The sequence below is a fragment of the Canis aureus genome, chromosome 8, assembly GCF_053574225.1.
Source record: "Canis aureus isolate CA01 chromosome 8, VMU_Caureus_v.1.0, whole genome shotgun sequence".
In the NCBI taxonomy this organism is placed as follows: Eukaryota; Metazoa; Chordata; class Mammalia; order Carnivora; family Canidae; genus Canis; species Canis aureus.
Window position 1 is genome coordinate 76,374,343 of NC_135618.1, and position 14,889 is coordinate 76,389,231.

Genomic DNA, 14,889 nt, shown 5'->3' on the forward strand with positions numbered 1-14,889 from the left:
TTCTGTGCATCTGGGTTTTTGAAAGCAGCATTTATCTCTGGGTGTAAGCACAGAACTTTGGTATTTGTTAGGACACCTCAGGAGCCAGGGGTGCAAGGTAGCAATACTTGGAGCAAAAGAGGAAGTTAGGTTATGTCTGGGTACCTAACTCGAGCACTGGGTCAGGGAACCACCAGCCCCAGCTGAGGGTAGACAGCCATCCTCAACCTGCTTCCACTAAGTGTCTCATGAAATGGAGGGACAGGGGGATCCCTGGGTGGCTCAGCAGTTTAGCGCCTGCCTTTGGCCCAGGGCGCAATCCTGGAGTCCCGGGATCGAGTCCCGCACCGGGCTCCCGGAGCCTGCTTCTCCCTCTGCCTGTATCTCTGCCTCTCTCTGTCTATTATGAATAAATAAATAAATCTTAAAAAAAAAAAAAAAAAAGAAAGAAAGAAATGGAGGGACAGGGGCAAACCGGAAAACAGACCTCAAGACACAATCCTCACCGACTCCTCTTCACAGATCTACATCCATGCATTTGCCCCCCAAAATGATCTAACGAAGGCGACTTCACAAAGCCAGATCCTGATCTTTCCAGCAGAAAGTTTGTCTTTGACAGGCAAGGGAATGGGGAGATTTCAGCTGGTTAGTCCCAGGCCTCCAGAGCAAGACTGCAATGGTGGTGGCTCCTTCCTCCACATCCTGTCCTGGGAACCTAAGCAAGATACTGAACCTGATGCATCTTCATTTGTTCATCTGTAAAATGGGGGAAATGCTAACGATCAGAGATCTGATGACACCAAGTAAGCACTCCATTGGTACTTGTCACTTCCTGCTGGATTCGGGAATGTGTGTTTCTGTGTCTGTGCATAAAATGAATCATCGACCAGAGACCGGATTCAATAACAGAGCAACTGGTTTTAAGAACAAGCAGTAGGAATGCTGGAGGCTGAAATGCTACATCAACGTGCAGTACAGATGTTTGAAGTTTTCTTACCAGACTATAAAAATGTTTACACAGTAATTAGGCCTGTTATCAGTACACAAACAGATTACATTCTACAGAATGAATGAACAGCTCAGAAACCCTCCCATTTTTCATCAGGTTCAGAGTGCTTTCCTAATTCTTGGGTTTACCAAAATAAATCCATTTTATGACAACACGGAGCCACCGCTGAGTGCAGGGGAGTGGCGCTGGGGTGGGGAAATCCTTTACTCTCCCTGGGCTTCATCCTCCCCATCTGTAAAATGAGATCATCAAGGTCCCTGCTCCCTCTTCAATGCCATGGCTCCATTACATTACAATCATTCTCTTCTGAGCACACAGTCGCTCTTCTCTTCATCAAGAAAGGACGTGTTTAATTATGGTAATGATGGGGAAGATAGTAATTCTGCTGAATCGCATAATGAGACTCTAATCCCACTCTGTTCAGTTACGTTAACACTGAGTTTGGGGCTGCTCATTCCTGGCACATCAGCCCCCAAATCCAGTCTTCACCGTTAAAACCATGCAGACATACAGCTCCTCCCAAATGCATCCTCGATGGCTCCAAGTAACACTTCATTGAATGTTCTTCTTTTCCTGTTTTCAAGGGATAATATTCTGCTATAATAAATACATCACCAAAATAATTAGCTAAGCTCCCTAATTTGCACTTCTAAGTTTTCATATTGGCTAACTTTTGTTAAGGAAAAAAATGCAAGTGGTTTGCAATCATGATACCAACTCTTGGGCTCCAGTATTAGAACAATAATGTTTCAAGGCTCGGAGATGAACTTTTAATGAATATTTAATTGCTCTATTCTTTATAAGTATAAAGTGTGCTTTCGGTGAACACTCTGAATACCAAAGAAGCAAGATTCAGTTTCTCTTTAGCGGAGTTATGTGCTCAAGTTTTCCTAATGATTTTGTTGAAAGGGGAAAAAAGGTCATCTGGGTTTCAAGCTCTAGAAGAAAGAATTTTGGAGAGTAATTTGGATATGGTAATTTGCTATAACAATATTCCAAAATCCTTCAACAAAATATAGAGGTATCGGAAACACACAGGGGAAGAAAAAAAAAAAAACCTAACAATATATGTATGGGAATGTTAGTCTGGAGAACAAGAGTGCAGAAAGATGCTTTCATTTTTTTATGCTGTATATCTGTGTTGCTTTAATTTCTTATTTTAAAAAAAATGTTTGCTTTCATCACTAAAAAAATGTTTTTTAAGCATAAAACAAAGAGCCACCAATTGGACAGCTGGTCCAAAATAAACATCCTAATTTCTGTCCCAACCAGGACCGTGGGTTTGGGCATTAATATTTCCAGAAATGAAACGGGAAGGAACAAGTGTATAAGAGTCTCACGACACTCCATTCAAGACACTTACAGTCATCAGAGTCTACATTTTAAAATTATGTTTTCCTGATTGTAAAAGAAATGTATGCTCATTTTCAAGAGTATAAAAATAATTTGTAATGACAAGACCTTTGGATAGTTCATATATTTAATCCACTTCTTTCCATTATTCCATACTACGTTTTTAAACAAAACTGGAATAATACCAGAGATGTGGTTTGGGTTGTACCCACAATTAATTGGTACAGTAGAAACCACTAACTTAAGGTCACCAAGGCATGTTCTCTCCATCTGTTACTCTTAAACACTACATTTTGTTTTACAGTCTGATGGATAAGAACTCACTTTATTGTACCAAGGTAGTCCATACAGAATGCATAGCTGCCAGAGTGATCTTTTGAAAACATAAATTAAATTATGTGACTCCCCCACTTAAAACCCTCCAAGGGCTCCCATCAAATTCATTATAAAACCCGCACTCCACAAAATAAGTTCTCAGGCCCCTCCATGAACTAGCCCCTGATTCTCTGAACTCATCTCCTGCCACACTACCCTCCTTCCTGTTCTTCTAATGCACCTGGCTTGTTCCTACCTCAGCACCTTTGCACTAGTTGCTCCCACCACCAGAAGTTCTTCTCCAGACCTTTCCCAACTTACCCAGCTTAAATATAGCTCCTCAGTGAGGACTTCGTTGACCACCCAATCTGAAGTGGCCCCTGCATCTGTCTCAGTTATATCTTCAAATTTTATTGCCTATTTTTATTTTTTATTGTGGATTACACTGCTAGAATACCATCTCTAATTCACCATGTTCCTCAGTACCTGAACCAGAGATGCTCAGGAAATATCAGTTGAATGAATGAAAATGTTTTCCAAGTATCCAGATTTGTGGGGCAGGAGATAAAGTAACCTACTTAAATAGGCCTTACACACAGCAGCACCGGCCCTTAATGAGACTTTTTAAAATAGGTCACCACCTTCTCCTGCAGCCTGGTCATGGACAGCTGCCCGCAGCGCTGCCGGTGGGAAAACAAGTGAGTTACATGGTCTTGGCCTGACCTTTGTTTTGCTCATCCAGACCATCACCTAAACCAGAAACCCAGTGGCCACACTCTACCCTTCCCCTTCTCCTACTCCTACATCAATTAATCAGTAAGTCCTGCCAACTCTCCCTCCTGGGGAGGAGATGACCAATGTCTATGCCACTGTCTTCCAGCAGGAGCATTCCAGCTTCCTTTCAGAAAACTCTCCCTCTCCCCATCCCAATGCCCTGCCCAAAGCTCTGCAAATCGGACACTTCCTCTGAGCATTAAGAAGGTAGCAGAATAATGGGATGATGAAGATGATGAAGATGATGGGTAAGTTTAGAGATTATTTACTTCCATAGTATCACCTGACAGGAACGGGAAGGTAACCCCTGCCAACCTAATTCCCATCCATCCCATAACTGATTCTTCAGATGCAAGCTCCCATCACTACTGCTAGTATAAGCTCTTTGTGTGTTTCAGGTTTTAGCCACAGTGGGTTTCTGTTGCCCCCAACCTTGCTGGTGTCCACATCTCTGGTCTTCTCCTTGGCAAACCCATTCTCCACAAAGTCCCCAACCAGACTTACCTAAAACTTGAACCTGACCACACTGCCCGACCCCAGTAGAGAAATGCTGAGTCCCTGATCCTCCATCATCCTCTCCATCATTCCAATCTCTTCTCTTGCCACTCCCTGCCTCCACCTCTAAGCTCCAGGAACTGCAAACTCCACGCTGCTTGCTCATCCTATTTCTTCTCCATTGGGACACCCGTTCAAGGCTGACCACTCCATAATCATCAGTAAGCTGAGCTCAGACACCACTTCCATGCTAGGCTGGGTGCCTCCCGTCTCTGCTCACAAATGTGTATCCCTAACACATGGTCTGCCTTCCCCACTAAACTGTGAATGTTTTGATGACAGGCACTGTGTCATATCCATCTCTATATCCGTAACCACATAAGAGGCACTTAATGCATTTTAACAACAAAAAAATCCAACAAGATGTTAAATGATTAAAAACGTAATTCACGTTGAAAAGCCCATGCTGGATGCAACAATGTGTTTTTGTTTCCCTCCTTTCCAACCATACTCAGGACCACCCTCAAACTGGGCGACCGAGGGATCAGTCCAGGCTCTGGCCTCCTGAAGAATGGTTTCCTTGCTGGTCAGGATGCACGTCGTTTCAGAGGCTATTGCTGGTGACACTACCTGATGGCTCTCCATCATGAGAAGACATTTCAGACACTCTGACTACATCAGTTTAAGCCTTGAGTAAAGGGCAAAGATTCCACCTACCCCATACCAATGTGGGCACAGACAGGGAACGGGCAAGCAAAGAAGCAGCAGCAGCCTATAATCAAATCAACCTAGCCCGGAACCTCACAGAGCTCCAGCGTGGGCACACATGGAGGGAGCCCCAGCACCCCCTCCCCCAGATCTCCCCCGGTGCCTGAGCTTCCTCATCAGTAATGAGCAACCAGATGCTGACCTGGATTCACTCACCAAACATAGGGCACCCACTCAGGGGCTGACACTAAACCAAGCACGGACGGTCAGAGGTTACTGAAACACTATTTGGCTCATAAGTAGCCACGCGGCGAGATCCCTGGGCTTAGAATCAAGAACCCCAGCCTCTGAGAATCAAACCCCAAACCCTGCCTCTTACCCACAAGCTGCAACGTCTCAGGGAAGTTATTTGACCTCCCTCGCTTGGCATCAATTTCCAAAGAAGAAAAAAGAAGGATAACGTGAACCCAAATGTGGAAAAGTGGCTGGTACCGAGTCAGGTCTCAGAAGGCTGAATTAAGAGGGTCTCCAAAGACCTCAAATCCCCCAAGTCCTACTAGAGCCAGAGAACTCCTCTCAATATGAGAACTAGCGCCCCCTTCTGCCACCCAGTGAGCACTGCATGGGCTGCCAGTGCCGAGGGGCTGCAGCACCAGGCCCAGGGACCAGGAGCACACCCGTCCTCGCAAGGCCACTTGCTACGCAAAATAAATTTCTAGGCTAGAGTCCAACCCTGCCCAGTATTTAAGCCCTGATCAGAGGCCTCCCACTGTGTAGATAAATGTTCAACTCAACCATGCAGCTGTCGCACATACAGGCGCCCTCACCTCACACCACCCCATCCCATCCCCAGCACCCCTTAGTGAGAAAAGGGAGTTGTGTGTCTTCATCAAGTCCCACCTATCATTTTCTCCACAGAACCAGCTGAATTAAATTACTCTCCTTCTAGAAAGCCCTTATTTTGCACCCTCACTAAAGGCCTGATTGCTGGCAATACTAACGTTCAGAGTTCAGAGAAAGGTGATCCTGATGAACAATTCTAAGAAGATTTAGCACTCCTCCAATAAAATATCCTCGGGATTGTGTTACCGGAGTGTTTTGTTTTCATTACTCCACTTGGATACATCCAGTGACCAACTTCAGTGCTGTAGACCAGCTTCTCAGTAAACAGAGCTGCTCTTCAGGCAGCCACTGCCATGAAAAACCCACACGTCTGCAGTGAACTTTGCCAGGGGTGCAACGCTGCTGGGCTTCCACCAGGCAGGCCACTGGGGCACACAGCCCAGGCCATCCATGGGGCATTCGTGGGGGCGCCAGGGACAGCCTAAGAGGCTAGCAAAGTTATGCAGCTCCAGGAACGAATCCTAAACCGAGTGGCACAACAGACCTCAGGCCCAGCAGAGGTCTGGGTTGCCACCTCAGACTTCGGTCAGAGCCTCAGATAAACAAGCAGCAAATACAGTTGGGTCACCACCAACGCTCCCTTCCACCCTACAAAGTCTAAAAACCACCAACAAGCGGAGGAGAAGAGCTGGAGTCCGACTTCCACTAAAAAAAAAAAGTCTCGCTCTAGCCTCAAGACAATTTCACACCAAATGACTTTAAAACCCTTTCCAAAGCTCTGATCCCCGAATTGAAAAAGAGTTTATCTTTTTGACCGAAAGCCAGCAGTTAAAGCAGCAGAACATAGCAATCTGAAGAGTTAGGAGTTTCCCACTTGCACAAATGCTGTGTGTCTGGACATCCAGGGGGCAGAAATCTGCCCATTCTTCCCAGAGAAGGTCACCCCAACTCGACCACCGAGGAGGCTCCCATCCACTCGCGAATGCCAGCGGCAGCAGCAGCAGCACTGCTCAGGCTTCCGAGGACACGGCCCCACACGGCCCCACACGGCCCCACACGGCCCCACACAGCAAGCACTCTGGGCTGGTCTCCGAGCCCGGGAAAGTCTCCTTTTCTGCGGAAATACAGGCTCGGGGCCTGGGGATGGCGCCCCAGTCTTGGCACCCGAGGAACTGCAGGCACTTTTACCTGGGCTAAGGGCTTCCAGCCGACCGCACGGAAGGCGCCCTCCTCACCCTCGCCTCCTCTAAGCAGAAAAGAGCAGCGGGAAGTGCGGCTGCGGCTGCGGCTGCGGCGGGGGCCGGGGGGCGGGGGGCGGGGGGCGCACGCGGCGGGCCCCGGGGGCGGGGCGGGGCGGGCGCAGCCCGGGTCCCCGCCGCGCCAGCACCCGTCGGGGTGGGGTTCCCCCGCTCGCCCCGGCCCCGAGGCCCGCCCCAGAACTACCTGCTGCTGCCTGGCGCCCTCGGGCCAAGTCTCGGGAAGTTCGCTCCCCGTCGCGCCAGTCCGGGAGGCTGGGGCACCGCGGAAACCCCGGCTGCCGGGACGACCCGGGCCCGCCCCAGGGAGCTGCTCGGCGCCCGGGGACCCGCCGAGCGGCGGCCTCCGAGGCCTCCCCTCACCCCGCGCCCCCCGGGGCCCGCGGACACCCCCCCCCCACGGCGGGTGGCGGCCAAGGCGTGCGCCCGGGAGGGCGAGCGGCCCGCGCCGGGGCCGGAGGTGGAGGGAATCCTGCGTCCCGCCCTCCGATCGCCATGACTCGGGCTCCGAGACCTGGACGCCGCCCTGCTCTCCCACCTGGGCTGCGGTGTGGCTCCCCCCGCCCCGTCCTTCCCGCTGCCCGGGCGCCCCAGCCTCGGCCCGCGCGCTCCGGGACGCCCGAGCGGGACCTCCGCGGCCCTTCCCCGCCCCGCGCCGCGCCGCCCCAAGGGAGGGCCAGGTGTCTGGGCGCCCCCGCCCCCGGGGCCTTCTGCCCGCACCAACAGGTATGGGAGGCGGGCGGCCGCTCCGGGCCGGCGCGAGGGCGGGGGCGGGGGCGGGGGGCGAGGGCGCGGACGCGGCGGGGGCGCGGGGGCGCGGGGGCGCGGGGGCGGCGGCACTCACCTCTGGCTGGGCCGGGGCGGCCGCGCGGGCCCGCTGCCCCGAAGCCCGGGTTCCGAGGCGCCTCCGCGCGGCGCGGGGGGCTTCCTCCGAGGCCCGCAGGGAGGGGGCGGCGCGGCCGCAGGCGCCGGCGGGCAGCGCTCAGCCTGGCGCTCACACCCCCGGCCGGCAGCCGCGTCCCCGAGCCGGCATCCTCGCCGCCGCCGGCTCCCACGGCACCCCGGGCCGCTCCCCAGGCGCGCGCCGGGCCGGCGCGAGCCCCTCGTCGGCTCGGAGCGCGATCCGGGCGCGCTCCTCCCTGTCCTTGTCCTCCGCTCCCGTCTGGGGACGCGTGCCCCGCACCCGCACCCGCACCCGCACCCCCGCGCGGCGCGCTCCTCTACCCCTCCCGCTCCCGCTCCCGCTCCCGCTCCCGCTGGCCGTGCAGAGCCCCGGCGCGCGGGCTCAGCCCATGTGCGCGGCTGCCGCGCTGCGCCCCGGAGCCCAGTGGCCGAGGCCCCGCCGGAGTTGCGCGCCCTAGAAACTCCATGCAGCTCCGGCCTCCTCCCCGGCTCCTCCCCGGCCGGCCCCCCGGGGCCTGGAGGCCGCCCGCGGCGCCGAGCGCGCTCAGCCTTCGCCCGCGGCTCGGGAGCCGGGGTCCAGGGCTCGCCTCGGCCGCCCGCGCCCCGGCCTCTCCGAGGGACGGGGAGCCCCCACCCCCACCCCTTCGCCTCTCCAATGGCTCCCTCGGTTTCCAGGCAGCGCAACCTGAGGAACGCCTCGGCGCGCGCGCACACACACACACACACACACACGCACGCACTGCACACACACACGCGCGGGGGGCGAGCTGCAGCTTGGCAGACGGTCCTCCTTTTCCTCCCCAAAGAAGCTGCCCACGTTAACTCCGGCAAACTGCCGTTTCTCCGTATTGGACAACTCGCCAAGCGCCCCCCACCTTAACCGCTTCGTCTCCGGGCCCCAGTCACACCTGCGGCCGCGCCCGGGGGGCGGGCGGGAGGCCGCATGCCGGGCGGGCGCGGAGTTCAGCCGGCCCACGCCTGCTCTAGCCGCCCCGCGCCAACCCCTGACCCCGCTCCCTGCAGCCCGACAGCGCCTGCTTTGGCCCCCGCCTCGCTTTCCAAGGTCACGGGATGGGTCTGAGGAGCGGGGAGAGGGCGCTCGGGCACAGGAGTGGGCTGGGGCCCTCTGCCACCGCCCGGTGCTGACCTCTCCAAGTCCGTACTCGGACCCTTAGTCTCTCTGCCCCACGCCTCAAGGGCAACATTCTAGCTCAGAGTCTCCAGTCAACTTTCCAGTCCACGGCAGTCTACCTCTCCTGTGCCCGGCGGCTGACAGAATGCACGTTGCAACAGAGGCTGGTGTTGTCAAGCAAAAGGGAAAAAATCCACACACCAAGGTGGGTCTCAGACCGCCTAGGAGACAGATGCCTTCCGGTGCCTTTCTGCTCCTCCCCAGGGTGTGCCAAGGGAGAAGGAACAACCCACCTGGCTGCAGCAAGCTAGTCTTTCCTTACAGCACCCTCCTTTCCAGGGTCCCAAGTTTCTTGTCCCCTCTAGGTGGCAGAAAGACTGCTCACCAGCTCAGATGCCTCCGGTTCTCAGAATCAAAGAATAAGGTATACATAAACATTCTTACACCAATCAGGAACAAAGCAGGCGATACTGCCATCAGCCTCTGGTCCAAACAGCTCAGCAATCACCCCTCTGCTGGCTGGTGCAGCTGCCAAGGGAATGTGGGCATTGGCACTGCCAGCCAGACACACGAGTTAATCAGGGTCCCCTCCTTGCCAGGCTTGCAGCCTGGGCATGGTTCCTCTGAGTCTTCATAACATTCAACACGGGCACCATTCCTTTGGTATTTAGCACTTGCTACCCTGTGTTATTACTATCTTTTCTTGAACCAGTCCTGCTTCCCAGATTATCTTCTTGAGCCACTGGCGGAGTCTTTTGTCCTTAGTTTGGAGATGCATTGAAATCATTTTCAGAGACTTCCATGAAGGGTTGCAGGCAGAGGAACAGAGTTCGTGGGGTCTTGGTATGATCTTTTCCTGTGATCTCTCCATTTGCATGAAAACTGCATCTTCTAACAGTCTGTTGTGTCTGTAAGCAATTGTTTTGTCACTTTCTGCATGTCAACAGGGTCACCCAAAACCCCTAGGCAAGTCTATTATAATAAAAAGGGGGGGGGGAGAAAACCACAGGCCCAGGCCCAAAATGGTGTCATCTAGACGGAATTGCCAAACTCGGGCTTCATTCCCCAATCTAAGTGCAGTTTCATCCTCCTTCGGAAATTTAATGTTAACAGGTTGGCCAGGAATTTGTTGATCCGTGCCAATGAGTTCACCACCTGGGCCCTCACTAGCCCCCCAAAGGAAGAGGAGGCCCCCTACATGCTAAGACCCTAGCCTTTCTGCCCTGGAAAGCAGATCTGACTGGCACAATCCTTTTCTTTTGCTAATAACAGTCTTGCCCCTCCCCCCACAAAACCCTTCCACTACATACAACTCATACAGCCTCTCTACTTGCTAGATGGGGTGCAGCCTGATTCATGAATCATTTAATAAAGCCAATTAGATCTTCCAATGTACTGGGTTGAATTTTCACAGCATGCACATGATGGGGTTTCCTGGTAGAAGGTAGGGGTCACCACTTAACCAGACTAGGATACATCTGGCAGGAGGTCTCTGCCCTCCCTGCCTGTGTGGACTTGGGCCAGCTGTGTGATCTCTCTAAATCTCACTTTCCTCATCTGTAAAATGGGGATGATTACGGTATCTCCTCAATCAGGTTGTTGTAAAGATTAAATGTGATCTTGTGAAAAAGCAGTCCCTTAGAGAGGAGTCACACAAATCACTTCTGGGCATCAAAGAGGCTTTCAGCAAAAGTTGGCTGTTTTCATTATCAGTGAGCAGTTAACACAAACCAAAGTTACCTTGGGGAAAAGATCAAGGTTCTTTCTTCTGGAAATACTACTCTCAGCAGACCTCAAAAACTAAAGAAGCCAGGGGCACAGACTTTGGTGAACATTTGCAATGCAGTTTCCTTGGTCTTACCAACAATGACTATTTTAAGGTTAAGAGAGTTGCAGGTTCAAAGGCCTGCAATAATACCCTTGCTCCAACTTCTATATGTGTTTATTAAGAGTCAAAATGTGTTCAGTCTATATTAAGGGTCAAAATTGTGTCTGCCCCTTCCTATTAAAATGCCAAAGAAAATTTTGTACCAATTATCAGAAAGGAAGCTAAAAGCAACATAGAAGAAAATAGGTGGGAGGGACTTCCCTTTATCCAGCATTTGTAGCTGGATTTAGCATAAGTATTCTCTCCAACCCAGAATAATACAGCCCTCTAGGAGAAAGCTAGGGATAGAGGGTAACTTCCTTCTACCACCTACCCCTAGCTTTGAGACTCCAAGTGACAAATAAGACACTTGCGCAATAGCAACCTCACCACCTGGTAATCATTTTCTGACATGGCCAAAGTCATTCCTGCCTCTCCCTTATCCCTGGCCCCTTTTCTTCTTTGCCTTTACTTTCAAGAAACACATATACTTTGCCCAAGACACCCCAGGGTAGAGGGGAAGGAAGGGGTCTGGTGTGTTCCAAACAGAAATGGGCAGGAAAAGAAGAATCATTTGGGTGCGTACATGCTGGAAGGTAAAGCTTTTCATGTATTCCATCAAAATACAGGATTTAGAATGTGTTGGATTTTTTACAACACACATTTTCTACTTTGTGGCTCGAGGTTTTAGAGTGGTTTGTTAGGCAGCAACAGATAAGGAGAACAAACTTTGGTATCTGGAAGCAGACTGCTGCTGCTGCATAAAAACTGAACACACTGGCTTTCAGATTGAACAATGGGCAAGAGCAGTGCCTTGAAAAACTGTTTTAGCCAAAGCTGCACAGGCCTCAAGGAGACTCTTGGAGAGGACTTGAAGGACACTGAGGGAATTGCTCCTGCAGACTATACGAGAGAGTACCTGAGTCATGTACTCATAGGACAGCGAGCAAAACTGTTGCCTCTCATAATGTGACAAACAAGAAGGTACCTAATGAACTCATGGATCTGACAAGGGAGACTTCCAAGACTTCCCTTTCCATAGAAAGGGCCAAATGAATTTTCCTAGATGCTGATGATAAAAGACAAGCAGAGAGAGATGCATTAAAGAAAAAACTATTCTTTTGGGGGTTTTTTTCTGTAGAATTTAGAGGAAATAGAAAGAACCAGGACATGCTGGTACATTCTAGTGATCTCCAGGCAAAGGCTAACAAATCCAGGGCAATAAAATGTGGTCTCTGGATAAAGATTAAGTTGAAGATGGGGCAAGAAGATCCTTTGTTAAGACCTCACACATTTTTAAGGGCATGCCTGGAAGAGCTTCTAAGAATCTATAACATGTTCCCTTAGCAGCTTCACCAGGGGTTAATGATAGAGAAGGGCCTATTCTTCAAGAAATATGTAAGATTGGCTTTTGTCCAATGGATAAATTATAATTTGAATCAAAGGAACACTTAGTGATTTAAAGAGAATATATCAGCTTGGGACAAAAAGAGACTGAGACAGTACAAAAGCAAAGGAGACCATCGAGTCCCCAGTCTTCACAAGGTAGTGAACAGGCTATAAACATGCACAGAGGCTGCTGTTTCTTATGGGAGACAAGCTGGATTTCAGTATTGCTATAATCAGTGAACACTACAGGAAACAGCTCTCGTGTCCCCCTTTATTGGATGTGAGGTCTATTACAGGTGTTACGTCTCTGTCTCACCTGTGTATGTTGAGTGTTCAGGGAAGGGCAGAGAAGTTGACAGATCTTCACAGATCTCCAGAGAGCCTCATCCACACCTGAACCTATTCTAGATAAACAAATCCAGGACCTCAGGCCTGAGCCTGGGGCCACAAGGAGGTGAATTTCTCTGAAGCTTTTAGATGTTTCTGTGTATTTTTCATGTTGGAATAATGTAAATAATTTTTTACTATGATGAATTAATTATGACCACAAACGCTTTAATATTCCTCTTCAAGAGCTGAGATCTACGTCTCCCTGCCCTTGAATCTGAACAGGATCTATTAATTCTTTAATAGAATATGGAAATTATTTTGTGTTGGTTTCCAAGCCTAAGACTTAAGAAACTAAAAGCTTCCATTTCCTGTCCCTTGGAACACCTTCCTGAAGCCCAGAATCACTCTATACAGAGTTCAGGTACCATGTTGTGAGGCAGCCCAAGCTTTCTTGTGTGGAAAGGCTACAAGAAAGGATGGTGGGAGGGAGAGATAGAGGAAGGACGGAAAGAAGGAATGAAGGAAGTCAGGCAGGAAATAAGAAAGGAAGGAAGATCTGGACAATCTCCAGATATTCAGGCCCCTGCTGTAACATTCTTCTCAGCTGAGGCCCAAGATATTGTAGGGCGGGGACAAGCCATCCTCACTCTACCCTGTCTGAATTCCTGACCCACAGACTAGAAGAGGTAATAATAAATTGGTGTTTTAAGCCACTTTTGGGGAGTAATTTGTTATTGGCAACAGATAACCAGAATATTTTGCTACCTCGAAAAGAGTCCAGGCTATATCATAAAGTGAGAAAAGCAAATTGCAATAAAACATATATGATACAATTTTTGAAAAAGAAAACTTTGTATGTGGTACCCATATATATATATATATATATATATATATATATATACACAATATATCTGCACAGTATATAATTGTAATAACATCTGTTATCTGACTAACTGTAAAGAATCACTATTGGAGGGCCTTCTACTTATTAGTTTATCTAGAAGTAGAGCATATATGAATGCCCTACAACACATATATTTTTTAATATTGGCTTAATTTTGTTAAATGAGAAAAATATGTCCTACATTTATTTTATTTCAAAGTAATAAATATGTAGAATATACCTACAAAAAGAATAACACATTCTGCTCCTAAAACAACCAAAACAGTACATTTACTCTATTATAGGATTATTAATGAAATGAGATTATGTTGACACATATGCTGATAATTCTTTTAATACCTAGAATAAAGCCAAATTCAAATTATCAACAAAGGAAAAAAATCCTCAAGACTAGCTTCAGGAGTAACACTAGACCACAGAACAAAAATGAACCAAGAAACACAGAAGGTAAAATGTTATCATTGGGTTTATTCATTCAGTTAGGTTACATATGAAAGTAAGAGAAAAAATATTTTCCCAATGAAACAAATGAGGAAACGAAAAAGCTTTTTACTGTTTCTGGAAAAAATATTTCAAAGACTTGTATCAAGAATTTTTTTTTTTTTTTTAAAGAATGGAATCAAAACTAAGAACTCAAGAGAGGAATCAAGAACCCAGAAGGAAGGCAGAGGCATTCTTGTGAACCTGACAGTCTCTGCTACCTTTACTTTTAAAACATCAACTGATTTCCAAGTAGCACTGGGCCAAAAGGCCAAAAAGGAAAGTTACATTGCAAGGATTTTTGAGATTTTTGAGAGTATCCCAGGCATGGAGAGAAAATAATTGGGTTTCAGCACTACCGAGATAGCTGGGACCAGAGGGAGCAAAATGCTCAGGAAATGAAACCTCAGAAAAGTGAAAGCAACCTTCAGCTTCACTTTCTCCCCAAAGAAATATGCCTCCTTTGATGCTGTAGGGGTGAAAGGTAAAGAAACAAAACCCAGCAGGAGCTAAGTAGTTTCACAGTGAAGGAGGATATGCAGGAGTCTCACAACACCTGCAGAACAAATATCAGAGTTTACAACCTACTGTGGAGGAAGGGCACTGATAAACACCCAGGGTTTCAGGTGAAGCTCTTGAAAGACTATATGCATGAAGACAAGAGCAAGCCAAAAGCCTTGGGAGAATCAGCTCCCTTTTTCAAATTACCTCAATTACTGGTCAGCAAAAGGTGATCTGCATATGTTCTAACTGCCAGTCAAATGAAAATGCAGGGACAGAACAACATATAGAGACACTATAATATTTCATATATAATATCTGGCATTTAATCAAAAATTGCCAAGGGACACCTGGGTGGCTCAGTAGTTAAGCGTCTGCTTTGGGCTCAGGTCATGATCCCAGAGTCCTGGGATCAAGTCCTGCATCGGGCTCCCCGCAGGGAGCCTGCTTCTCCCTCTGCCTATGTCTCTGCCTTTCTCTATGTGTCTCTCATGAATAAATAAATAAAATCTTAAAAAAAATTGCCAAGCATCCTGGCAGATGACAGGATTAAGAAAATTAAGAAAGAAAAAAAAAGCAGTGAAAAAACAAACAAGGAAAACATAGGCAATCCAGTTATTGGAGATGTATAAAATAAACACTAAAACAATT

The 14,889-nt window shown here is 49.1% G+C and overlaps 1 protein-coding gene across 13 annotated transcripts in view; it reads right to left on the reverse strand.

Annotated features, from left to right (window-relative positions):
* Nucleotides 1-14,889, reverse strand: part of CALN1 (calneuron 1) — a 526,620-nt gene that overhangs the window by 408,261 nt on the left and 103,470 nt on the right. The window contains exon 1 of one of the 13 annotated variants that reach the window (XM_077908326.1): nucleotides 9,061-9,162. The exons of 7 other annotated variants lie outside the window; for them this stretch is intronic. The gene's annotated coding sequence lies outside the window, so the exon portion shown is untranslated. 5 more of the 13 variants (XM_077908329.1, XM_077908328.1, XM_077908321.1 and 2 more) reach the window with 5 other exon arrangements.